Genomic DNA, 27,876 nt, shown 5'->3' on the forward strand with positions numbered 1-27,876 from the left:
TTAGGGGAAAAAAGTGAATTAAATAGCACCAGTAAAATCTGAGACAAAATTAAAGATGTGGATTATAATTTGGTGGAACAGAAAAATATGAGGGCTACAATAGAGTAAGCAAAGCACTATCTAATAGAGGAAGAAGATAGAAGGTCAAAGAGAGAAGAAAATCAGAATTAATATAGGAGACCGATAGGAGCAAAAGAAAAGTGGTAATTGATTTACTCACCTAAGATGAAATCTGGTTAGAGAACAAGAGAAAGGCAGGGAAAACTAGCAATCAGTTAGGAACAGTATTGCATCTCCTGAAATCTGAGGATGTTTCTTTTTTCCACATATATGGCTTTCTCCTCAGAGTACCTTTTATGAATAGCACAAGTCCACATTCTATCACAGAAGTGAAGGAAATACCAGAGGAAAATAGGAAGGGAAAAGTGACTTTGGGGAAGGGTAGGAGCATGTATTAGCCATTCCAGCTAATGGCAAGTAGGGTAAATCTGAGAGGTGTGTGGGGAGAAGCGATAGAAAAAGGAGTATCCAAACCTAAAGGGAGTTGATGCTGTGGACTTTTGGTGTAAAAAAGACCATAAAGCCAAGAAACAAGGGTATTCTTAATGAGTGCAGAGAGCTCTTTCATAAGGAATTTTAGAGCAAAAGAGTGAATAGGGAAGTTGTGTGCAAGAAAAGATCATCTGAAAAGTTGGAAGACACATAGTATAGGACAGAACTACAAGGTAGTGTGGAATAAAAAAAAGAATGATGAGTCTTTAGAGATGGCTTTCTCTTTCAGATAATGTCTGAAACTGATGGTAGCTTTAGGTCTATATTTGTTCCAAGCAATAAACAAAATCAGCAAGGGAAAAGGAATTGAGTTTCACACATTAGAAGTGATGAGGGACAAGGAAAGGAAGATGTAGTTTGGCCTCATATTCTGGGGCTTTTCATATGCTGCAGTAAACTTCCTCTGAACATTTCTTTAACGCTGTTTAAAATTCACTGTAATTTATTTCCACTCAGCATGTTTTCTGATTGCAATTATCTCTTTATTCTTATCTTTCACTACAAATCTTAATGGCAGTTGTGATTAGGAGTCTGCTGCTTATTGATTACGTTGATATGTGCATAGCAAGTTATTTATGTACTTAATTTAAATTAATTTTATTTGCAGGGTTGAAACAGATGTTATGCAGTTGTGATTTCCCACTGACTGTTCAATGAAGTGTCACTTACATGAAGCTTTTTCTTTCCAGAAGCTTTCATTTAGTTTGCCTTTATGTTTCTGATCAGGACTGCATGAGAAAATTACTTTCATAACTAACACAAGTAGACATGAGATTTATGGTTCATTCTCTCCCTATTGGATATGTACTGTACTTTGTTACTAAGCTCATTGAAAATCTTTCTGGCTCAGTTTATGCATACTTTTTACATGAATTCAGATACTGACTGAGCAATAAATCACAGTAGCCTTGGATGCCCCATATGTGAGTGCATGCGTACATGTGAAAATAATGTGTTTCAGATAATAATTTATAGGACTGAAGTATATATGAGTATCCTTTAAATCATGCTACCGGGTGACCCTAAAGACTAACATTCTCCATGTAGACCTCTAAAGGTCATCTATATTCATATATAGATATTAAGCTTTCCCTTTGTTATTATACAGTCAGCACTTGATGTCCTGCTTTCTAAAGGAGAGTAAAATAGTTCTGTAAATGAGAATAAAAACAACACAATCCATGGCAAAGGGCTTGTGAGGACTTTGCAATTGTTTGTGTCTCTATAGCTGGTACTCTTTTGACCTTCCTCATGCCAAATGTCTTTTTATTGCTTTTGTGAAGAATAAGAGATTAAAATATCACTATGGACATAGTCTATGTGAAAATTATAATTAAATCTGCAAGCCCTATTTTCATCTAGAATCCTGGCACTGTGACTCCATTAATGCCCTTACATTCTCTCTTTGCTCTTTGGTTTTCTATTTTAAAACTGATAAATCTGGTAAAGATGCTATCCGCGCTCTTCAAATTTCCTGGTAATGGCACAATGGCTAGATTTTTTGATCACCAATATAAAATTCTGTGTTATTAAACACTATGGAATTACTGCTCTCTATTTTGCAATGAAGGTTTTAGAGAATAGTTAACTTTTCCATGATGGGGGGTATCTGTGGTGTATTTTGCAAACAAGGTGCATTAGAACACATTTCCCTTGGTCTTGCTCAGGGAGGTTCTTTTATTGGCAGGTGGTTTGCTGAAGCTGCGTTTCCCCCCCCCAAGCTGCCCGCGCCCTTGGCTGAGACAGTGGCAGTTGTGGCGGAGGGGCCACAGTGATGGCCAGAATTGTGGCCGGGGCCGCAGCCAGAGGTGGAGGGGCTGGGACCGCAGCTGGAACCACAGCCAGAGCCACAGCCAGATGGGGAGAGGCCAAAGCAGTGGGTGGCCCAGGCCTCAGAGGAGGGGCCACTAGGTCCACATCCACCTCTTCCCTGCCTCCCCACAATGGATCTCTCTTCCCATTCTTTTTCCCTTTTTTCTTTAAAAGTAGTTTATGTTCTTTAGATCCCTGTAGCTGTTTATTTTGTGATATAACCATAAAAAGCCTTGCATAATCAAGTTCTAAGAAACAGTGGTCTTTACGAAAGCGAGATATCAAATCCAATATTAATTCTTCATGTAGGATACCAAACTCAGGCCACCTCTGATTGTCGTTTAATTTATAAATTGGCCAGATTAGTCTTGACAGCCTAATCAATTCCGGTTTTGTACAGAATCAATGTTTGCCAGTCAATTTTTGCCAGTTTTCTATTACAAGCTCCATGGCAAACTTTTGGCTATTTGAGTCTCTGTACGAGAAAAATTACCGCCCATTGTTTATGCTTATAAACAGGAAAGATCACAGAAACAAAGCAAAGCAATCTGACTACAGACTAATAAGCTAAGAGAGAGACAGAGAACAAGGAGAAGGGCTCAAACCCATGAGCTTGGACTTGCCAAACAGCAGCCTAAACCACTACACCACCACTGGCTGTGGACCAAAATAGTCTCACTGCAGTACTAAGTTCTCACAAGCTAACAGCAAATGAAGGGGGAATCAACAAACTAGAACCCCCTTGGACCGTATGAGTCCCTAGACACACCAAACGAAATTATAAGAGATCTCTTAACAGCCAACCCAGGTGCTAATAACAAAATACCACCCTTATTCACTTACATGCGTCTGTGCTGAATCTGGAGAATTTTTGGGCTCTTGGGCTCTGACACCTTGTGGACTGTTGCAACTATCCCCCCCAAAATGCTGACAGCAGTGGGGGAGCTGAGCTGGATCTTTTTCAGTCCAGAAGATTTCCAGAAGCCTCCTTGTCCAATCTGGGGTGCCTAAACTGATGCCTTGAAGTAGCTACCTGAAAACAGAGGCTAGAAAAGATAAAGAGAATAAAAGTTGGTATTTATTTGAAGTGCCTTCAAAGGTACACACTGGGAGAGTAAAGCCTATGAGGGGGTCTACCCAAGATGGATGCTGGGTCACGGGTTCTTCACGCTTTTATAAGTTTGGGTCATTTGCGTATCAGGGTTAATTCTCCAATTATAACTTTAGTTAATGATGTCATTACTCCAAGTTTGCCCCTCCTCTTCAAAGGCTTTTAGTTTATACATTTTGGAACCTGGGACAATTGAGGTGTTCTTGATGAGCAAACCTAGAGAAGCTTTTTTTTATATCTAACCACCATGAGAGAACAGAAGCTAACAGGCCCCACAAAACGTCAGAGTTACACATTAGGCAGTACAGGATTTGAAAAATATAAAAGTTAAAGCCTAAGGCATCAGAAATGCAAATCTTGGATCGTATATGTTGAATTTCCTGTAGTAAGACAGTCCCTAGCCCTTGTAATTTTTTTTGTCGATTTCATATACTCTGTTTTAGAGCAGTTTTAGTTCCTTGTTGAATCTTAAATGTCACTTTATATCTTGTAAAGTCTTTAGCCATTTTCTGTATTGCTGCATAATGAAAAATAAATCAGGGACTGAGGATCATGTTGTTTTAAGTGATGATACTCAGTCTCCCATATAAGGAAATATGTGATCACTAGTTTGACACTTTATTCCTGCTGCTACTATTTTCATAAAAATAATTTTTATTGGGATTTTGTTTGGTTTTGGTTTTGGATTTTTTTAAAAATACAAATCTATTATTCCTAAAACAAGAAAATGGAAATTAAATACCATAGACCTCTTCAAAGGGACTGATGGGAATAAGTAGTTACAAATGTTATGTTTAGAATTTGTATGATCATCATATTTGCTTGAAATTTGGAAAGTTTGGTTTCATTAACATAGGTTGATTTCACATAGTTTGACTTGAAAAATAATAACAATTAGGAATCATAAAAAATGAGCCTACTTTATGAAAGATGCAAGTAGAGCATAAGCTCTTTGCAACAGGAGAAATAATCTGTCTTTTAAGATCATCACCTTTTGTCCTTCTCTACTACCCGAGCATGCTGTGTAGAGTAGTTTTCATCTGTGATTAGGATTTTCCTAGGCCAGAAAAAAACTATAGGCTTCCTAGGCATGATGCTTTGTTTGTATCCTTGTTGGAGATAGTGAAATCTTTTTTCCATGTAAGATTGGGGCAACTCAAGACATTTGCATTAGACAGTAATATTTTCAAACATAATACAAAATGAATATCAAAGCACTTTGACTGCTAAAACATTCAGCAGCTCCTGGAATAGGAGGCCGCTAACTATCAGCCTAAAAACGGTAATTATCTGAACCTAAGAGTTTATGTTTAATGTCAACATGTTACCTGTTATGCTTTCTGAATCATTTTCAGTGCATCTAGAAGGAAATATTTGACTGCTCAGTTGCTTTTGTACCTATCATTGTACTATCAGATAGCACATTCACTACTTGTAAAAATAGTCAGTTTGTCTACCTGTGTGTGTACATATATGTAATCATTAACTAATTGTGCAGACTTTTTTTCTTACTTTGCAGGTTCTGTTGGTCTGCAATTAGACTGGGGAATACAAGGTATTTTTTTTTTTTTTAACAATATAAATGTTAAATGAACTAGTCCTTTAAAGGGGGACAAGGGCAAGGGGGATGGGCTTTGGGTGCTGAGCAAAGAGTTGTTTGTTTTATGTGCAGTGTAACATGCAAGATTCTGGAAAAGTTTATGTTACTAATAGGCTTGATTGTGACAGCTCATATTAAATTTTTAGGCTAACCTACATAAAAGGAAAGTTACTAGTATTTTAATTGAATCACATGTATTCTTGATAGTCTGTGATTTAAACTTATTCATCGAAATAAGTTCCTCATTCTTTGGAACCTAAATTCCAAATTTTTTAAGGAGACAGGAATGTGTGCCTCTAGGGTTTTTCATGACCCATCATAAATTGCACTGAACTGACAGGTCCTTCAAAAAGAGCAATGCTGGGGTTGAGAAAGAAAAAACAATCAGGGTTTTGAAATTTAAAAACAAATGTTAAGATAGCAAGAGTAGCTTTGAATTTCATCAACTGGAATTCTTTTTTTCAAGTACTGAAGAGAGAAATTTTTTGTGTATTTTGTTCTATTTCCTTACATCTGTCCATTATTCAAAAATACTGGCAAACACAAATAACTCCAGTCAGCCACAGAATGCGCAGCTATTGTGGTGGGAATTAAAAATAGGAGTCTGAAAGCTGATCTTTTGCTACTTACATAGTGGAATCTTGGAGATTGCCTTAAAAGGCTTAGACAAAGCTGTGCACAGCAATTGTACTTATCTTTGTACTGCCAGAGGATTCTTAGGTGATGTGCTGCCATGTTCCCATTTATTCTAATACTGTAATTACTGTAGAATTTGGATCAACTGTAGCAATTATGTGTGTGTAAAGCATCCTTTAGCAGCTTTGACAATAGGATTCACTACAGAGAGTCTAACCTTAACAGCTGACAGAAACTATACCATACCATAGAAGTTCTAATACTACTATCACTATAATTACGTTGCTAAAACAGGCAATTTTGTGAAAGTAATGAATATGAAGGAAAAGGTAGAGTTTCTCAGTGTTGGTGTAAAACCAATTTTAAATTAATATCTCAATAAGGTTTGAAATTTTAACAACAATATATTTAATTTTAACTCTTAGTCTTCTGTGTCAAGAAAGGTGGTTTATGATGACAAAGTGTAAATGTTTCAAACTCGAAATATAGCAGAAAAGTGAGTTGCTGACAGTGATTTGTTTCAACCTGTTGAAGAAATATTTTCCCACTAGTTTCTAGCCAAGAGCTATGCAAATATAAATTGATATTCAAATAAACAGCATAAAAATTGTTATTAATGTACAGTGCCCTCCTAGATATTTATTGCTGCAGTACAACTTCTGATTTGTATGAATCAGGTTTCATTGTAGTTTATTAGCAATCAACGATGATTATTTAGCTCTAATGTTTGCAAACTGTAATTCATCATCCCCCTATCTTTTATTTATGAGACAATGTCAAATGAAAGAAGCAAATTATATATTGTTATTGTTAGGAAGTGCTCTGCACTCTACAGCATGTTAACTTTGCCATGAACCATCAGTGTTCAATGTTCTGCTCTGACTACCATGTACATCCAATCTGCCTTCATCTTACACAGTGGAGAAAGTTGACTTTTCAGTGGAGTCTCACATTCTGGCAACTGTGAGTCCAGAAACAGCTCTAAAAAACCCCGACCCATTAAGGTCAATGGGAGAAATGCCATTTATATCAGGGAAGCCAAGATTTTATCCCTTCTGTTGTCTGTGTTGATACTTCGGTTGACACCTGTGCTAAGCAAATAGGAAGCAGAAGAGCATAGTTTCCTTCTGTTCATCCTTCTCTCATGGGGAATAATCTTCAGCACAAAGAAAATATTTGAATGTTCTGAAATGGAACTGTTTAAATGCTACTTAGTCCATTTTTGCAACAGTCATCCTAAAGTAAAATATTTTAAGAAAGGGAAAATGACAGTAACATTTTCTCTAATGTCATTGCATCTGTTACTGAGGAACAGTTATAACTACTAGGAAAGTTGGGCATTTTCCTTCTAGGTTTCTTAAATTCCTATAATGACAGTTACATTTAATTATCAGATTCATACTAATTTAGTATGAAAATGACACAACAAAAAGCAGTTGCAAAACAAATGAAAAGAAAACCCAATAAATGGAATTAAGGAAACCAGAGGTGAGCATATATTTTATAAATAACATGTAAAAGCACTTTGTACCATGAGAAGTTATATTTTCATTCATGGTTATTAGTGGCTCCAGTATGGCATTACTGTGTAATAATCTAATTGTTACTCTCATAGAAGACCCCCATTTCTTATTAAAAATTGCTTTAAAGCAATTCTCTACCATCCTTAGTGTAAAAAAAAGTACTCATATTAATGCAAACAATATTTTATATATGAATATTATCATATTATTATTAATCATAATATTAGTGTGTATATGGAGTTCTGATTAAGTTAGTTGTAATGGTCAAAAATTGTATACAGGAAATATACATTAAAATTAGAAATTTAACACTATATGATGTTTTAATTTTAATACGTATGTTATGGTGAAATAGCTTGTTTGATAGACCTTATCATTGGACTCAGACAAAATTTGTGTTTTAACTTTGCCCATACAATTTCTTTTCAAAAGCTACTAATGTATCTTAATAGTAGCATGATTTCAGGGACAAAAAACATGAAATGAGACAACTATAAACCTTCTTCATACTAATAGTGTTTTGTAGAATTCATTCTAAAAGTCATCTGAAGTATGCAGGGCAAAGGAAGGAGATAAGACTTTTCTGATGAAAAGCACTATGCAGGAATATGTAAGATTTGTTATATAAATGGTATGTTAAACTAAGAATGCATTGGGTTTGCAATTTCACTGTCTTTTGTTTGTGTTCTCACAATACAGTATTTATTTGCAATCATGAATGCTACTTCCTGATTCATGTTCTTGGCACCAACTAGACCTCAGACACAGCAGTATTATTAGAGCTAAAGTGGGGCATGCAATACAGGAAATTTAGTTAAGATTTTCTGAAATTTAAAGCACGAAGAGTCTGTGAGCCAGAAAGCCTTATGGATTAAGATTATCCTGCTTTTCAGTTGAATGAATCCCTAAATGATCTTAGGTTTTTGATCATATATATCTCTCTCTCATGGTAATTCTGAATCCTGTCCTGCTTCTTTTCCATCTTCACCCAGAAGGCACTGTTTCTTTTGAAGAGCACTGTCAAAACTTTTAGTTACGTTGATTGCATCAGCCACACTTTGCATAAAACACAAATGCCACAGTGCATCATGGAGAGGCTGAGAGACCTCTGGTGTACAAAATAGGGTTTCTAGAGTTTTGCCCTGGCAGTAGAGACAGTGGCTTGCCAGTCAGCAGGCACTGTAAGTAACTCCAGGTTACATTTGTAGTGTCACAAGAGCATTGTGCTTGTCATGTGAAATTATTAGTGACAGTTGATGAGAAACCTGAAGTGGTGAAATGATTGAAAGCACACCTGTGATCATATCAATATAAATTAAAATTGCCCATCTCAACTGACTTTTTCTGCTGTCATGTACTGTGCACCATTTCCATGGTAATGAAACATTTATGCTGCTTATGCTAGCTTTAGATAATGTATTCCTCTCAGGTGTATGTTTTTTATTGTCATCCATTTTACTGTATGAATGCTGATGTTGTAGGTGATTACAGATGTGCCATAATCCTCATTTTCCACAAATAGTCTCTCCCTTCCCACTCTTGGTACTCAGGTATTTATAGCTCTGTCACAAAGCCATTGATTGAATGGTGTAGATGTCAGTATATTCAGTTTCTTTGGAAAGACTTAGATTAATTGATACAGACAAAATAATATGAAAGATGTATCTAATACAGAACATTCATTCCTAGACTTCAATTCTTTATAACTAATGTATTTTTAATGGACCATGCAATTTAAATGCACTCTTTCAGAATGTTTATTTAGAAGTTAGTAGGAAGACTAAATATTTAAAATAGCCAATATTTTATGATACATACCTTTTTATTTTTAAAAATATGTTGATTAAACTCACCATTGATGACACTGCCTGACTGTCCTGAATCACCTCCCTGTCCTCTATATGCCTTTGTACATCTTCTATGAGGATCTGTTCCATGATCTTCCCAGAGAGAGGGGTGAGGCTGACAGGTTAGTAGTTCCAGGGTCTTGCTTTCTACCTTTTTAAAAGATGGGTACAATATTTCCCCTTCTGCCGTCAGCGAGGACTACACCTGACTGTCATGCTTTTAAAATATCATGGAGCCTATCTTGTCAACCACATGAGCTAATTCCCTCAGGACTCCGGGATGGATTTCATCTCATCCCATAGACTGACATACTTTCAGGTTCCTCAGGTAGTCATGAACCTGATCTTTACTTACAATGGGAGGACCTTAGTTCCCCCAGTCCTTGTCTTGTGGTCAACCCACTTGAGAGGTGTGGGAAGTGACATTAGCTTCTGGAAGTTGCCACGGAAGACTGAGGCAAAATAGTTTTTGATTACCTCAGCTTTCTCATCCAGTTTTACTCACTGGGTAGCCTTTTTTGACCTTTTTCTGGCTGACATACCTGTAGAAATCTTTCTTGTTATTCCTTGGGTCCCTTGCCAATTTCAGCTCCAGATTTGCCTTGGCCTTCTTAATCCCATCCTGACACAACCAGGCTGAGTCCCTGTACTCTTCCCAGGATGCCTGTTCATGATTCCACTGCCTCTGCATTTGCTTCTTGCCTGCTAGTTTGACCAGAAGTTCCTTACTCACAGCCATGTTTGGTCTCCTTCCTTTCTTGCCCAAATTTTTGTTCCTACACATAGCTAATTCTTGCATTCTCGCTGCTTCTTTGTCAGTGAGGGTGGTTTTCCAGGGTGGTTCTATTGACTAAGTTCTTGAAGAGCTGGAATTTTGCTTTTCTGAAGTTCAGGACATTTATTTTACTCTTCACCTGACACGTATCCCTCAGGATGGCAAAGTCCACTGATGCATGATCACTGCAGTCCAGGCTGCCTCCAATCTTGACATCCCTGATTAACTCACACACTGGTGTGATCACCACTAGATCCAGTATTGTGTCCCCTCTGGTTGGTACGTTTACCATCTGGCTTAAGAATTTATCCTCCATGCATTCCAGGGGTCTCCTAGATTGCCTGCTTCTGCCATGCTACTTTCCCGGCAGATGTCAGGGTGGTTGAAATCCCCTCACAGGACAACAGCCTGTGAGCTGGAGCAAAAGGGCTTTGTCAGTAGGCTCTTGGTGTAGAGGGCACCTCCTCCACCCATCCTTTCATCCCTGTCCCTTCTGAATGCCTGTAGCCTTTGACAGCCACACTGCAGGCATGAGATTTGTCCCACAAAGATTCAGTAATATCAACAAGGTCATAACTTTCCGGTGGCTCCAAGCTCCTCCTGTTTGTTGTCTGTGCTGCGTGTATTGGTGTAATGGCATCTCAGCTGGGCTGAGACATGTTATCTTCTTAAAGGAACATGCCTTAATTCATTTGAGATATTTCCCTCATATTTCCCTCTTGGTTTCTGTTACCTCAGGACCTCTTCCTCATCTTCGTAAGACTTGAAGCGTGGTCCAGCGTGACTAGCACAACTCAGAGTCACCAACGCGGTGCCCTCACAAGCACTCTGTCCCTCTAATTTTGGTCTGTCATTTCACAACTTGCCAAGAGCTATATTATCTCCTCCCCCACATGGCTTTAAAGCCACAAAGCCATATAAAAGTAGACAAGGCCTGTCTTTTATCCCAGTGTCACTGCCTGCAACACTTTTGATCTACTCCTTTCAGCCTGGCAGGGGGAGGATGCAGAACACACAGATCTGAAGTTTTTTCTGGTGTCTGCTCCTGTCTCAGTGGAGGCAGACCACGGTTCCAGCACTCTATCTCATCTTTAGAGTCCGTGATACTTCTTAACCTTTCTACCTACTCTCTCAGCTTTGTCACCAGGCAGACCAGATTAACCACCTGGTCACACAGCTGTTATCTCTATTACTGCTCCATTCCAGCACCAGGCTCTGGCACTCCCTGTAGCCTGTAACCTGGACAATTGCATGTTTTCATGCGCACTTCATTTGTGTCACCACATCTTTTCTGGTGAATGCTGAGGACATGGTTGGCCATCAAGTGGAAAACATTGCTGTGTTTCTTCCAAGGACGTGGTGACCACCAGCTGAGATTACCTCTACTGCTGGTGGGTGAGTGCTCTCCCTCGCTGTGCAAACTGACACATGAACTGCCACACCACACACTGTTTGCCTGCTCTCCTCACTGTGGTCCTGTTCACTCACACTCACCAGAGGCTGCTTTTGAATCACTACAGGGTGTCTGCTCTTGCTCCTCTCCTGGCTTGTGCAGAAGAGTCAAAACTGCCTCTCCTCAGGGCTTCAGTGCTTTCCACTCATGGGTCTTGAGTCCCTCTCTCATCACTAATTTCAAGGTCTTGCTTCTTTCTCCCTGCAGTGTGGTCTTTGGCTCCAGACCATGTCTGATGGAGAAATTTGCCTCAGAGTCTTCACTGAAATGTGTTTAATACTGCAAACTAATAAAAGAAAAAAATTCTTGATACATGCAAACACACATAGTCTTGCTGTAAAAAGGAATGAGACATATTTCATGGTGTCCTATGTAAAAGATTCATATTACTTTCAGGACAGCTACAGCTGTAGCTGTGCTGTAAGTTTTGAGAAAGACAGAGAAATTCACATATGTGAATTTTAACTGTTCACTTTTTGGATATCGAGCAAGTCTTCTTAACTTGCAAAACTCTTTAAACTAGAGGGAATTTACCTCTTACAAGACAAAGTTATTAGTTACTCTCATGTTTTCCCTGGTGATTTTTTTCTTCAGTAATGTTTAAGCTGTAAAAATGATAATTTGTAATAAAGATTGCTGGCCAAAATATGTTTCACAACCATTAAGCTTCCCTCTAATTTTTTTCCATCAACATTTCTTCCTTTTTTTACAAATGTCAAGTAGTTCTATAAGAGAATTTTATAGCCTCCAAATATCACATTTTAATAAGATTGTAAACTCCATCTTACTGTAAAAGAAATTTATTTAATGAGTAATTTTTTTTCTGAGTCAAAAGTAATTTATTTGATATTAGTATTTAATACCTAATACTGTAAGGCATAACAGGGAGAAATTAACAGGACATTAGCTTCCAAAACTTGAAGTCAAAGAATGACTGAAGTCACCAAAGAAAACACACCATTGATGACCAATCCTTTGTCCTCTGCATTTATAAAATCATGGAAAATAAATAATATTTTATTAAATTCACACATTTCAGTTACTAATACTACAATTTTCAAAATAAATTATGATAGCTCAACGGAATTCTAACTTTTAATGGGACTATTTAAGAGAATGTTGAACTTCCTGTTTTATGAGAATGTATGCAACAGTCTTTACCATGAACATAGTGTTAAAACTCTTAAATACCAAAGCTCAGTTCTGTTTGAGCATGTTTGAGAAATTCATCAAAGGGAAAAAGATAAAATCTAATAAGATCATAAGGAAGAACCTAAATCTGTTAGGGAAAAGGGAAAAGATAAAATAGGATGATGCATAAAGGCTGTAAAACAAATCAGGACTAACTCAACAGAAAACAAGCTTCCACTAAGTATTTTCTAGAAATGGGACAAAGAGGAGGGAGGTTGTGATAGAAAGTTTCTATTATTCTTAATACGAATAGATGAAAATGCATTTCTTTTAGAATTTAGGCATTATATGGGAGAAAAAAATTTGCCTCATTCAAATTTTTGCTATTTCCCTAATTTTTGAATTGTGCTTCTTTGAAATCAAATACCAGCTACTGCATGTTTTTCATTTTTATTTGTCCTTAACTTTAATTCACAGTGTAACAAACTGATATTAGAGAAGCTAAGTCTTTTGTTAAAAGAAACTTATTTTACATTTCCTATGAAGTACAAATAAATAAAAATGGAAATTATTCTCTACTGGTCTCATTTCAAGCTTTCCCAATCAAACTTTTTGTTTTGTTCAGTTAGTAAACTAGTAATTAAGTTGCATGCACAAACATTTAAGTCAGCAGGTTAGATTTCTAGTGTTCTTTTACTTGAATAGAGAAATGTAAGGGGAGTCCAAAAGGATACTGGAGCTACACTGCTGAATATCTCTAGAATTGTCTCACTTTTGACCCATCTCAATGATTCTCTGATTCAGTCTTCAGTTTTTGACTATTCTTACTACTTCTTTTCTTCTTCTCCACCCTTCTACTAGGCCCTAAAATGTTACCAATTTGTACATGTACTTACTACAGCAGTGAATATTCAGTGAGATGCTGATTCCCATCTCATCCAGTTTCAGTTTAACAATGCAGGGTCTCTCCTTTTTTGTTCGGGTTTTCTCTCTCATGTGTCTCTTCCTTGAATATTGGGTAATAATTTCTGTGCTTACCACTTTCACCTCCTGCTTTTCCTTATACTACAGAGGCCCTTTGCAGTCTCTCCAGAACATCCCAACTTTTATCCTTGGGGAATCTGCAAGATCTCCATTATGACGAGATATTTTGCCTTTTTCTCACTTAAATTAATATTTTCTTTTTTTTCACCAAAATCCTGGTACTTGCATCAGCTGTTTCTTCTCTTCAATATTAAAGAGAGACATCTGCGTCCTTTCCCCGTCCTGCTTAAAGTCTTTATGATTAATCTATAAAAAAAGTACACTACTCTTTTCTCCCTCACTACTACACACAGTCCCTCTCTGGGTCTTGTTCTCTAAGGAATGACACTACAAAAGTCATCAAAATACAGTCCCATCGCCCAGTCATGGTCAAAAAATTAAGTGCATTTTTGGATTTGTATCATTAGGTGTTGGGCACAAATTTTCTTTTGTCTCCATAATGTTTACCATCTTTTCTCATGCTTATGGTACCCTTCTGATTAACAACAGCAATAACATCAAGACTTCCCTGTATTCTTAGAAGAATCTTCTGACTTCTTTGAAGCATTGCAGTTAAAGAATCTGTGTTCTCTTCTGCACTGCACCCATCTTCCTTAGTATGCAGCTGATATCTTTTCTGGGTCATAAGTTTCAGGAGCTGCAGCTTAGTGTTTTGGCTCATACTTAGGGTTCATTATATGACACTAGATTAAATATAACAACGTTTTTTAACATTTTCCAGGCTACAGAGACATAAGTTACAAATAACAGCCATGGATAATGAGGCAGACCTGTTGATAATTTAGTAAAGGGAATAGAAAATTTTCTCTTGAAGGAGAGAAAATGTTTAACAATTGCATTTCCTATTCTCATTTGCTGTTCTGCTCACCATTGTTGCTGCAACAATGTTCTTGAAATTGAATTTTCTGTCTGTGTTATTAAGTGTTCCTGTCCAGTAGCTGTGAGATATATCTGCAGCTGGTGGAAATGGATCAAACAAAATTGTGAAGCGTTATGCCACAGTGACCATCTACCTCAGTTTTGTCTGAAGTAGACAAGGAAATACAAAAAGTTTAAATGTAGGAATCCATTATGTAGTCCATTTTGTCGTCCTTTACTTTTATCCTTAAATGCAGAAAAGCTTGTAGACTTAATACCAAAAGAATATGTTCTTACTTCATTAACAGTATCAAAATGCATTTTGTGGTTGATTCTCCTAATAATACTTTGCACAATGGTTTCAATCTACAGCAATGTATGCATTTTGATTTCCTAAAATTCAGTCAAATAAGCAGCAAAATAACTTGTAAATTTATTGATTCAGTAAAAGTAACAGGTCAAGTATGTTATTTGGTCACTCTACAACATATCATATAGCAAACTTAATTTATTGAATTTTCCAAGCTGATGAGCTGTAATTAATTATTATTTTATAAAATAATTATACATTATTTCCTCTACTGAAGACACAAACTTGATATAATAGATTACACATTATCACTAGTTAAGACACATGTAAATACTCATTTCTGTTTTAGAAAGCCAGAACATTCACTCATAAGTCAAACTTGGTAAAGAAAAACATTCATATTACATTAAAAAAAAGTTTATTTCCTTCACTGTTTTTCTATTAAGAACTGTATGGGATTTATCTTTCCTTATAACTGGTTCAAGGGAGAGCCTTGTTTTTTGTGGCCTGACAGGTTTTGTGGGTAGTTGTTCAGTCTTTCATGTGATGTAGAATTTATTTGATAACTAAATTTCACACTGGTTTTTTCTTTTGTTGGATAAATTTTTTCTTCAAAGTGCAAACATTATTGTGAGACAGTTCTTAATAAGAATTTTTAGTTCTCATCCCATAATTATTTTTTCTGTGTTTTCAAAATAGGATTAATCAAAAAGATGTTTTATGTCTAAACATTAAAGTTCATGTAACATATAAATGAGCAATTGTGACATCTAGTATATCAAAATATGTTTTTTCAATTTATTAATGTGCATATATTTAATTTCTGAAAACTCTTTGTCATTAGTTATTCTATATGGGTTGAAATGTGTCACACTAAAAAAAGTGTTAAATATATTTTAATACACCAGATTTTCTATTACTTTTTTATAGGAAGTAAACAGTATTACCGCAGGCCTGGTTCCTACGGTATATCACCGTGTCCCGCAGCCATAGGGAGGAGGAGGAGGAGAAGATCCAGCAGGCAGGAATTGTGCAGCAAGATTGATTTATTTAATTATTTTACAAACTCTTTTATAGACTTTTTTCTTCATAGTCTAATTGGACAAAGGACCAGCCACCCCTTGGGGGTGATTGGCCAAAATCCTAAAACATCCATTATCAAAATATTTTCTACTATCCCATAAACAAGACTTTCCAAGGTTGCAGGTGGCTTGGTTGTTTACATTCCCTGCTACCTCTTCTGTGAGAGAGAAAAGTCTCTCACGGACTTAGAAAAATAACAAGAAGATCCTCACTAACAGCATTTTTGTACCTACAATTCCCCCTTTTTTTTTATAAGATAACAACCCTACTATTAATCCTAAATAGAAATCTACATCAGTTATTAATTCTAAATATGTCCTTAAGGCTTTAACTATCTGACTCCATAACAAGAAATTCAAAATTCAGTCTCTGCTTGTGGAAGGACCATCCCAGTCTCTGCTTGTGGAAGGACCATCTGCCTGATGGTTGACATCCTGGTCATCATCAGAAGACTCATTAGGCTGATGATCTACATTCTGGTTGCCATTTGGATGGTTGGCGTTCTGGTCATCATTTGGAGGTTGCCTGTTCTGCCTCTGCTGCCGTAGGTCAGGGCGAACGCATTTTGAAGGTAGCCACCGTATCCCAGTATCTGTGGAAACGCAAGCATACCCATGACCCCAAACAATAAGCTCATGAGGGCCTTCCCACTGGTTAGTGAGTAAATTCCGTACCCAGACTTTTGCCCAGGGCAGCTGTCTGTCGCCTGCAGACTGCAATGAGAGAAAATGATTCAGAATAACAGGATTATTTGAATTTTGTGGTACTGTAAGGTGATTAATTGTATACAAAGCTTTTGCTAGTCGGCTCTGTGGGGTTTCTCCATGCATTCCCCTTTTCTGTTTGTCCAAAACATGCTTCAAGGTACCATGAGCGCGTTCGACAATGGCTTGGCCAGTAGGAGAATGTGGGATACCAAAGGTATGATCTACACCCCATAGGTGTAAGAACTGCCGCGTCTTCTCCGAGGCGTAGGCAGGACCATTATCGGTTTTCACAGAAGCTGGCACGCCCAGGACTGAGAAAGCCAATTCCCAATGGGCAATGACATCACGGCCCTTCTCTCCAGTGTGAGCAGTAGCCCACATAGCCAAGGAGAAAGTGTCAATAGACACGTGCACATATTTCAGCCGACCAAATTCTGGGATGTGAGTTACATCCGTTTGCCAAATCTGCAAGGCTTTTAGCCCTCTGGGGTTTACCCCCACTGGCAAAGGCGCAGCGAGTCCGTGACAGTCAGCACAAGCGCTGACAATGTCGCGCGCCTCGGTTGGCGTTAAATGGAACTGCTTCTGCAGGGTATGTGCACTTTGATGGAAGAAACCGTGCGATGCCTTGGCTTGTGCAATTTTGTCAGGCTGAGGCCCTACCCAGGTAGGGTTGGCCAGCATGCCAGCCCTGGCATTGCCTTCTGTTAGAAACCCTGGTAAACTGGTGTGGCTTTGAATGTGCAGAATGTAATACGGATGCACTCGAGCCTGAATTGCAGACCACAAGGTTTGCAACAGCGAAAACAGAGCCGCATTGTTCACCTCCTTCAGAAGTGAACAATCTAAGTGTTGGGTGATATCTGCTACATAAGCAGAGTCAGTAACCAAATTCAAAGGTTCCTGTGAGAATCACTGAAAAGCCATGGTAACAGCCCTTAATTCAACTAACTGAGCAGAGTCTGACTCGGATTGGTGTGTTAATCAACCACCACAAAGGCAGTGTAGGATACTGTGCACCCTTGCACACAGTGACCCCTGCTAAAAATTTGTCCCAATCTGTACACCCCAAGCTGCCAACACATCCCGCCCCCAAAGGTTAAGGGAAGTGGTAGCAACATAAGGCCTAACTGTAGCTGTGTGCCCCTCTAAATCCTTCACCACCACAGGCCGTTCGCTTAAATAGCTCTGTGTGGATCCTCCTAATCCTGCGATGGCCGATCCCACCGGGGCTAAAGGCCATGCGGGAGGCCATGCAGAGAAGGAGATGATAGTTACATCAGCACCCGTATCAATCAAACCTCGAAGCTGAGTCCGGGGTGGATGGGCGTTCGGCAGGACCAGGGTACATGTCATCTGTGGCCTTTGGTCAGAGATGTCTGCAGTCCAGAAGGCCTGCGGAAGTCCCGTAGATCCACTGCCGTTATCTTCGTGAGTTTGTTGCTCTATCCTGGGGACACAAGACTTAAAAGGCACTAATTTAGCAAGGCAGGTCTTTTCAGGAATAGTTACAGGGGGTTTTTGCGTGGAGACCATAGCGCAAATCTGACCTTTAAAGTCAGCATCAATAACTCCTGAGTGCACTAAGATTCCTTGATGGGCAACATCAGGTTTTCCCACCAGCATCGCACTGGATCCCTGGGCTAAGGGTCCATATGCGTCCAAGGGAACCTTATAAATACCGCTAGAGTCTAAGACGACTGCGGCTGCGGTGGGGACGTCAAACCCGTCTGATCCGTGGGTGCCGTCTGATCCCTGGGTGCTGTCTCTAGTGTGGCTGAGTAGGCCTGTGCCTGTACCTGTGCCACTCTCTGGGGGAGCGACTGCATCGGAGAGCAATTCCCCCTCCTTGCACCCCGGCGGAAGTTTCCCGACAAAGGCTGACCATTGGCATGAGTCCGGGATCTACAGTAGCCCGTGCAATGCCCTGGCCTGCCACACCTCTTGCACTGGGGGATCGGTGTGTTCTCTTTTTGGCTCGGCTTAGGCCGCTTCCCTTTCTTCACCTGTTTTGGTTGCTTTGGTTCACGACCAGAAGATGCATGAACAGGCTGCAGGAACGCAGCCAAAGCAGACCTTCTCTGGTTCCCAGATCCCACCTTAGCGCAGGCTTCAACCATGTCTGTTACCTCAGGATCCCCTAGTAAGGCATCTATGATTTTTCTGCACTCCTCGTTTGCGTTATCTCTCACTAACTGCCTTAACAACAACTGTCTTAACCCGTCATCCTCAACCTGCTTCTCGAGAGAAGCAGCGACTTTCTCTACAAAAGAGAGGAATGACTCTGATTTGCCTTGAACTATTTCAGTATATCGCTTTCTGGGTGCTGACAACTCTATGGTTTTCAACAGGGCAGCCATGCCGACCTGTTGTGCTTGCTGCAGGATGCTAGAGGGCACGTTACCCTGTAGACTGGGATCAGAGAAGGGACCAGTCCCCATCAAAGCATCCACTCCTGCTGTCTGTCTAGGATCAGCAGCAGGGAGCTGCAAATTTGCTAATGCAGTCTTGCCGGCCAGCTTTCTCCAGGTTGTTTCAAAAACTGTAAATTGTACAGGTTGAAATAGAATTTGACCTAAGTGTCTGATATCAAATGGAGAAAGCAAATCTGTATTTATCACCCTTATTATCTGCATAACCTCAGCAGAACCTAGTCCATATTGTGCCATCTTGGATTGGAGGTCCTGGGCAACTTTCCAAGCAATTACCTCATGCTTGTCATGCTCTCCTGAATCTGGGAGAGCCTTATACACTGGGAAAGCTCGGATCTCTTTTGGGGAACCAGTACCATCCTGAACGTCGGGCACAGCCTGCGGATGGAGTGTAACAGCTCCCCGGTCACCCCCAGAATCCTCAGATCTATTTGGCATTCCAAGGATTTCTAATAACCTCCAGTCACCCTCCCCCAATGCTTGCATCTTAAGAGACTCTAGGAAGCGATTATGATGCGTCGGATGCACTGTTACCGTGCAGTCCGGTAAGGTCCAGGGGCGAGGCCAGCGCAGCCTTTTTCTTCGCCGCGCGGCTACAACCGCCTGACGACCCGGGGCCAGAACCTCATCTGCCTCACTGCCTGATGAGGAATCATCAGGCAAAGGCAACTTTGGGGTGCTGGGAGGGAACAGAAATGTACGGGGAGGGGAGGCACTTTGGCTAAGTTCGCCAGAGCCAGAACAGACAGGACAGACTGCAGCTGGCTGTGCGGCAGTTTTTACAGCAGTCTCTTTACGGGAGGCCGTCTCGGCCAGATCCGACCGAGCCGGTACTGAAGATGCAGCCGACTCTGGGGCTACGGCTGCGCCCGGCGCCGCGGTCGGCGCCACGCTCGTCTCCTGCACAGCAGCCACGTTCGGCGCGGTCGCCGCTTCCACTGCTGTTTCGCGCTCCCCGGGCGCGCTCGGCGCCGCCATCTCTGGCCGGCGCTCCGCGGACGCGCCCGGAACCACTGCCGGTCCGTTCTCTGCGGACGCTCCCGGCGGCGCCGCTTCTGCCTGCCGCTCAGCAGCCGCTGCCGCTTTCGGGTTTTCCCACGGCAGCGCTGTTCCCAGTTTCGCCGCCGGCCGCGCCGTTTCTCGGCTCGGAGCCGCGGCTTTCGCTTCTGGCCGGGGGGGCGCGGGCGGCGCGGGCGGCGCGGGCGGCACGGCCGGCGCCGGCACCGCTTGTGGCGTGGGCTCAGGCATTCGCCGCTCTAACAGGCTGAGCAAGTCCCCCATCCTTCGGGATAGGTTTCGTAGCTCTGCCAGAAAGGGCAAATGCTGCATAAAAAGGTCCATGGCTCGGTTCTGTGACTGCGCAGAACAGTCCGGCGCCAGGGAGGGCAGCGGGCCATAGCCAGGCAGTTCCGGGGGGGGCACGCCCAGCGCTACGCCCGCTAAGTTAGATCCAGGTGCATACGAAACCGAACTAGGAGGCTCTCTGGGCGTCCAGTTGGCTAAGCCGCTGATTTGCGGCCCTGGATAAGCCGTGGCTGCCGTCCAGCCGAACGGCAAGGCAGGCTGTGTGCCCTGCCTCTGCCCTGACCCCCCCGCCTCTGGCGGCGCGGGGTTCCTGGGGGCTGCGGAGTCCTGAGACTGTGCAGGGTGAGCCGGCGCAGGCTCTGCCTGTGGAGCCAGGGGGGTTATTCCGAATCCACCATCACTTGCCCCAGAAGCCCAGTCAGCGGGGCCCCCCTTGGACATTCCTCTGTCACTCATCACCGAGACAGGCGATCCAGCCCTGCTATCACAGTCAAGGTCTGTCAGCAGAATAAATAACGACCGCCAGGTTTTGTATAATTCTAACGCTGCCGGCTCCCCAGTCGGGAGCTCGTGTCGGACAGTGCATCTGAGTTCTTGCCATAAGGAAAAGTCCAGGGCAGTATCTCTGTCCATGGAAATCCCTTTTAAAGTAGCCCAGTCTAGTAATTCCCGAACTGAGTTTTCAGGAATGGAGGTGCGCAATATGCTAAACACACCCTTCCAGACCAGTACGACAGCATCGTTCTGTGAGCCGCTTCGCCATTTCTCAGTTCTGTCGGACCTCCCGGTCCCGGGGGGTAAAGGAACAGCGTACCTCTACAGGAATTCGGCTTGGCTTGCAGCAGCAGGACACGTCAGAGAGTGCAAATCACGTCGGGCAGCACCAAATATTACCGCAGGCCTGGTTCCTACGGTATATCACCGTGTCCCGCAGCCATAGGGAGGAGGAGGAGGAGAAGATCCAGCAGGCAGGAATTGTGCAGCAAGATTGATTTATTTAATTATTTTACAAACTCTTTTATAGACTTTTTTCTTCATAGTCTAATTGGACAAAGGACCAGCCACCCCTTGGGGGTGATTGGCCAAAATCCTAAAACATCCATTATCAAAATATTTTCTACTATCCCATAAACAAGACTTTCCAAGGTTGCAGGTGGCTTGGTTGTTTACATTCCCTGCTACCTCTTCTGTGAGAGAGAAAAGTCTCTCACGGACTTAGAAAAATAACAAGAAGATCCTCACTAACAGCATTTTTGTACCTACAGACAGTATCATTTTTTTCTGCTATCATGGGTTGTGTATAAGAAAAATGGTAAATCAGGGAACATGAAGTCACTAACAGGAAAGAAAACTATTTCCAGGACACTTCGGGTGTTTTTAAACAAATGGGTTACAGGATGATATCTTGTGGACATATATGTAATTTTTCGGTGGTAATGATTTTAATGAAAATAAAATGGGGTAGGAAAACGGTATATAGAATAGGAAAGACAAAACAATAAAAAATTTTTAAGCAATGCAAAACAGATTAGGCGCTGAAAACGTGAAATCATTGATGTAAGCTTATTCTACAACCTGCAAAAGGCACACCCACTGAAGATACAGGGAGACAATATGTATAGCCCTATTCCCTGGTTTATCTCCTCTCTCTTTCACTACATAATGACATATTCAGAGTCCACAAATTAGGTCTTTCTCTTAAATCAGGTGGACAGTTCATAAATATATAAATAAATGATATAACATTTTTCTTCCTTTTTTTGTCTTACATTAGGAAATGCTTGTTTACCCAAATAAAGAATTCTTGGGAATGTCTAAGGCTTTTTAAGTATCTAGAAAATTCATAGAGGTATTATGAAGTTCCAAAGGTGCTAATATAGCAATCAGCCACTGTTTCTGAATATTATTCAGCAAATTAAATACATACATTGACCTAAATTTGTGGAACTTAAATTGTCCACTTAAAAGACATGACATGTAATCAAATCCATTCTCCTCCTACACAAAGTATTTGTTTAATCTATTGCATGCAGTAATCCTATATAGTTTCCATACAAAATTTTAAAAATCTTACCTTCCTGAAGAATTCAAGGATGGAACTACTATTGCTGCTATCATTTGGAACTACTATCATTTGGCAAAGACAGTAATATTGTGGATCCAATGACACAGGAATTTGACTACAACATGATCTAAAATGGGTCTATATGAATCAAAATATATATAAATGTGATTTTTGAAGACACAGTATGATCTAAGGTCTTACTGGGACTTTGGGGGAAAAATTCAATTTCTAGATTTCCTAGAGCAAAACAAAAGCATCTGTACCTACTAAAAGGTAACACTGAGTCTTGACCTTAACTGAAGAAAATTACTTCTGTATTGAAAGAAGAGGAGATAATTGTTTGTTGGTTTTTTTATCACTAGATTGAATTTAAGCATGTAACCCCTGTCTAAAACTCCTCAAAGTGTTTGAGGGTTAGAAAGTCCTGGAAGGAAAACATCCATGATTAAAAGGCATACAAGGAAAAGGTTTTGTCATAAGTTTATATATGTTTAGTACATTCTAAAATGTATTACTTATATCATACATGGAAAATCAAGCCCCATAACCTGAAAAATGTCAGTTAAGGTTTCCTGTAAAACCCAAATTTGAACTGGTTCAGCATGTGTAAATGCATATGTCATGGATAGCACTTGGTTACACACTGACGTCTTTTAATCACACTTTTCACAAAGGATGATTAATTTTGTATTTCTTATCTTTTGGCTAACAATACAAAACACTTACAGTGTAAATTGCAGAAATGTGAGCCATCTGTCTGACAAATGTGTTTAGTGACAGCTCTGCTCTGAACCTATACAGAGCTATAAAGCTCTATGATGAAAAAATAAACCCGTGGGCATCAAAAATCAATCACTCAAAATTAGCTGATTCTTTATAATTTTGCCTATAAGCTCTTTGCCTCAGTTTCCCTTGTGTAAAATGACAATTATATTGCCTCATCTCATTAGATTATTCTGAACAGCTGCTAATTAATATCAGTAAAGATCTAGGATCTTTCAAAGAAAACCTCAGAAAATTCCATAGGATAGTTAATTATTCTGCCTGCCGAGAAAAATTTGAATAATTTTCAGTAACAAAGGGCAGTGAATAATATACTGGAAAATACTGAATAATTGCTCAACAGATAACAGCTGGATATAATTAATTGCAAGCTTTTTCATCCCTGAATATACTTTTAGAAAAATAAACAAGCTTCTGCATATCTGGGTAAAAGGTATATATTTTTTTTCTCCAATTATAGAGCTGGTTTAAAAAGGATACTCTGTCTCATGCAAAGCTTACTTTAAAATAAATACATAACAGCATTCTTAAATTTGCTTCCCTGACTTTGCAACTCTCTTCTTTCATGAAGTAAATTTTTGCATGCAATATTTTAATGAAATGTTCATAAAAAAAGAGTAGTGTGTTATACAAGACATGTCCACCTCACTATTGACTAATGATGTACCCAAATTTCTCTTCCACCTTTCTTAGAATTAATGTACCTGCCATTGTGAAAATTTTGGCATTTTTAGAAAAGCAGCTTGGACTAGTAATTTTTTAATTTTTTTTTTTTTTTTATGTCTTTGCATGAATTTCATTCTCCACTAATGTATGCTTCAAATACACATGAATACTAGGACTGAAAAAAAAATCTTTGGTATTTTGTTTTTAAACAAAAGTGAGGGCGTAGTTATCAACATCAGGAGTGTTTCTGTTCATCAGTGAAATAAAAAACATCTCCTTGCTGTTTTTGTCATTAATAATGATTCAGGCTTTCATGAGACTCCTCATGCTTTATGAGGAATAGTATTATATAACACTATAAGAAAGCAAGATTTCTAAAACAGTGTTATCTGAAATGATGTAACAGTACTAAATTCTTTTATTTTTATGTATTATGAAAAATGTGTTATAAACTAACAAAATGCTAACAAAAATTTATGTAAGTGGGTTTTTAGCATTGCCTTTAGTAAAAAAAGTTTGTATCTGCAGTGTTCAGGAAAAAGTCCTATAATTTTTGATTTAGAGAAACAGTCTGACAGAGAAAGACTTAGATGAAAACAATTAACTTATCAGCAGACCCTCTTGGGAAATTCTGTCATGGAAGAGTTTACTAAGGAGTGGGGCATACTGTACCAGAAACAAGCCTTTCGACCAAGACCAGGGAAGTTTATAAAATAAATTTCTGTGCCTTAATTGGAAGACAATAGCTTGATACAGGAAGTAATGAATCAAATTCTTTGGGGGTATGTAGAAGTTCAGACAAGATGATTAGAAAGGTTCCCTAGGGCTGAGAAGTTTTTGAACTATTCATCAAAGCACAGAGCTTTAACTTCAGTGTGTGTTTCAGAAAAATATTTTCTAATAAGTTGTAGAGTAGATTTTGCAAGAGTACTTAAGTATACTTTGACACTCCTCCCATGGAGGCATCCTGATACTCACTGAAGCAGCATTAAGTTCATACTGAGTGCTCCTGAGCGCTCTACCTGAAGGAGAATAATGAACATTTGAATAGTTAATTTAGAATTTAGTTGTCATATTTATTCTGCTTGTAAACTTACAGCTATGCTGATTTTGAGGATTTCAATTGTATGTGCAGCATGGTAGTACTATAAAAAATAACAAAATATTTCCATGTTGGAGAAAACTTCCCTTGTAATAATATCTTACTGATCTAATATCACGAGAGACTGATGATTAATAGAAGGATAAACTGGAATGGGAAGAAATTAGTCATCATGTAAATTTACCAATGTTTAGTTATGTTTTTTCTTTCTAATCAAATTAACTTAGTCTTTTGAAAAAGCAGTGCCCTCAGAATCATCAGAATGAGAAATAAAACACCTACCAAATTTTTTTGAGAAGATGAATGTGTTACACTTCCTTCTAGGATAAACATTCAAAAGAAGATGAGGGAATAGATCTACGAAATATTGTTATAAATTTAAACAGTTTGGATTTTCTTCTGATCCAGTATCAGACTTTGTTGCATGCCTCTTTCCATCAACAATATCTTGTTTTCACCAATCCTAAGATTTTTTGGTAAAGTGTTGGTTTCAACACAATTCTAAAAGAAAAGTAAAATATAAAATTGCATATAAAGTCCATAATATTATGCTTGCTTACATTTTCCATTGATGCACCTTTCATATTTCTCTAAATAATAAGAAGTTGTGAAATACTGGTTGCATGGTGTAGCATGTAGTGTTTTCTGTATTTTTGGGATTCTTGGGTTTTGTTGCTTGTGATTTTGGGGTTTTGTTTTTTCTTTTTTTGCATTGTTTTGCTCTCCTTTTAAATTCACTGTAAATTCCTATACTTAATTCACTATACCTAGAAGTTTAAAAATTCTTCTGATAAGTTAGAAGCCTCAGCTCTATGCATTAACCGCCTATATGTTAACATGACTACATGGCTGGTCTATACACAATAGAATGGTTAATCTTCTCTGGAACTGTTCTTGTTAGAGTTTGAATTAAATATTTACATATTTATTTATAATTATGTTATTTATATTAGTTTATTTTGTTATCTAGTCTTTGAAAAACCTGTTTCAGTTCATTGGGGTTTTAGCAGCATTCAGAATATATACTCATGAAAGATTATTAAAATTTAGCTGAAAATATCTTGAGTTTTTCTTAACATTTATTGCAAGGTTAAATCAGAAGTTTCAAGAGAGTGTGTGACAGGAGAAACTTACACAGCAACTAACAGATCCTTATCTATCTTTCCTTTGTTAGATTATAGTCTCCATTCAAGATTGTTTCTGATGCTATCTAAATCAGATTGCCAAATTTATGGGAGGCCTAAGAAAAGATTGTGGAAACAATTCTAATAATACCTCTCTCAATAAACAGTACACATTGGACTTCAGAGTGTTTTGTCCCAAAAAAAAAGTATCACTTTTGGCAAAATTGGTGTCTTTTATCTTATTTATCTGTGAGAATGAACCTCTGAGTGTCAGAGGTCACTAAAAATCACAAGATTTTGGCATCTATAAATATTTTTCTTCGAGGCTACCAAAGGGCTTAACCCAACTTCCTAAAAATGAATTGGTTATTAAAATGTTGCAAAGTTACTTAGAAACCAGAAAATAAAAAATAAAAATAGAAAATAAAAGACTTGTAAATAGAAAATAAAAGACCTTACACATTTTCACTCCTAACTAAACCCTAAATTTTTCAGAGAGCTTTTCAAGTAGTATACACCTTATTACTTGCTTTGGGAGAGGCAAGCAGTTTCCATCTCCCAGTTTCCTTTATTTGACTGAGTTCCAGAAAGCAGCAACAACACACATGGCTCTGCAAAGCAGGGTCGACCAATTGCTACAGGATGATATGGGCCAGGCAGGGCAGATGCCAATAGATATGGCCAACTCCAGCTGAGCTGGTCCATAATGGTGACCAGGATCACTGGAAGCCTCATAATCCTAGGGCACATCCACAGTGACAAGGCAGGTCAAGCCCTTGGATCAGCATCAGATTCTGGATGAGCAGTGACAAGGCCAGGAACTGATGAACAGAGGACCCTCCCTCTAGCTGGGAGCAAGTACAGGAGCCACCGCATGAAAGCAGTTCCCAGTCAAAGGACTAGAGGAGCAAGGGATCAGCACAGCTTCTTACCAGAGATTTTTTTCAAAGAGCTCTTTTCAAGGCTAAACACCTGCATTATTATTTAAGCTGGCCCTAAGCCCAGGCATACAAATCCCTGGAGTAAAAAGAAATGCACTCAGGGACCTGATACTGAGCTTACTATTTATCAGCACCTTTCTTTGGTACAGCAGTTGACAGTGCTTTCCAGTTCCATCTGCTTCTTATACCTACATCTAGTTACATTTAAAATTTTGTCATTTGCAAAATATGAGACAAGAAAAACAAGTGAGTTGAGCTAACACTTGCTGACAAAAAATTTTAACAATATAGTTATGAGAGTCCAGAGAAGGACAATGAAGCTGGTGAAGGGGCTGGAGCAGAATTCTTATGAGTAATGGCTGAGGGATCCTGGAGAAAAGGAGGCTGATATTATTGATCTCTACAACTACTTCGAACAAGATTGCAGTAAGGTAGGGGTCAGTCTCTTTCCCCAGGTAAAAAGTGACAGAACAATAAGAAATGGCCTCAAATTGTGCCAGGGAAGTTTAGATTAGATATCAGGAAAAAAATCTTCCCAGAAAAGGTGGAAAAGCACTGGAACAGGCTGCCCAGGGAAGTTATAGAGTCACCATCTCTGGATGTGTTGAAAAATCATGGGGATATGGCACTTGAGGACATGGCTTTGTGGTGAATATGCTGGTGAAGCTAAGTTGATGGTTGGCCTTGATGATCTTAAAGGACTTTCCAACCTGAATGATTCTATGGTTCTATGATTCTGTTAATTAAAACTCAATTATTGGTCCAATTATGAAACACTAACATAATTTTCTTAGTAATGTGCTGTTCAAATTTTGTTGCTCAATTTTTGTTGTTTAAATTCACATAGAAATGTCTCATTAATAATATAATTTAAATTGCTAAATCAGCAGCCTTTCTAGTTTATTTCCACTGATCTTCAGGACTTGTCTAGCCACTGCACATACAGAGCTGGACTTCCAACCCATTCAACAACAGCCATTTGGCCCCTGCATCCTTGCTAAATCAGTACAAAGAAA

At 39.3% G+C, this 27,876-nt stretch overlaps 1 protein-coding gene across 1 annotated transcript in view; it reads left to right on the plus strand.

The window, feature by feature from the left end:
- The window catches only part of PTPRD (protein tyrosine phosphatase receptor type D), a 1,187,501-nt gene that overhangs the window by 519,295 nt on the left and 640,330 nt on the right, over positions 1–27,876 (plus strand). Inside the window, exon 7 of the mRNA XM_042012906.1 lies at positions 4,995–5,030. The gene's annotated coding sequence lies outside the window, so the exon portion shown is untranslated. The remainder of the gene's footprint in view (positions 1–4,994; positions 5,031–27,876) is intronic.

This window comes from Corvus kubaryi, unplaced genomic scaffold (genome assembly GCF_017639235.1).
Source record: "Corvus kubaryi isolate FWS band 111438036 unplaced genomic scaffold, C.kubaryi_AGA036_p1.0 split1-37296, whole genome shotgun sequence".
In the NCBI taxonomy this organism is placed as follows: Eukaryota; Metazoa; Chordata; class Aves; order Passeriformes; family Corvidae; genus Corvus; species Corvus kubaryi.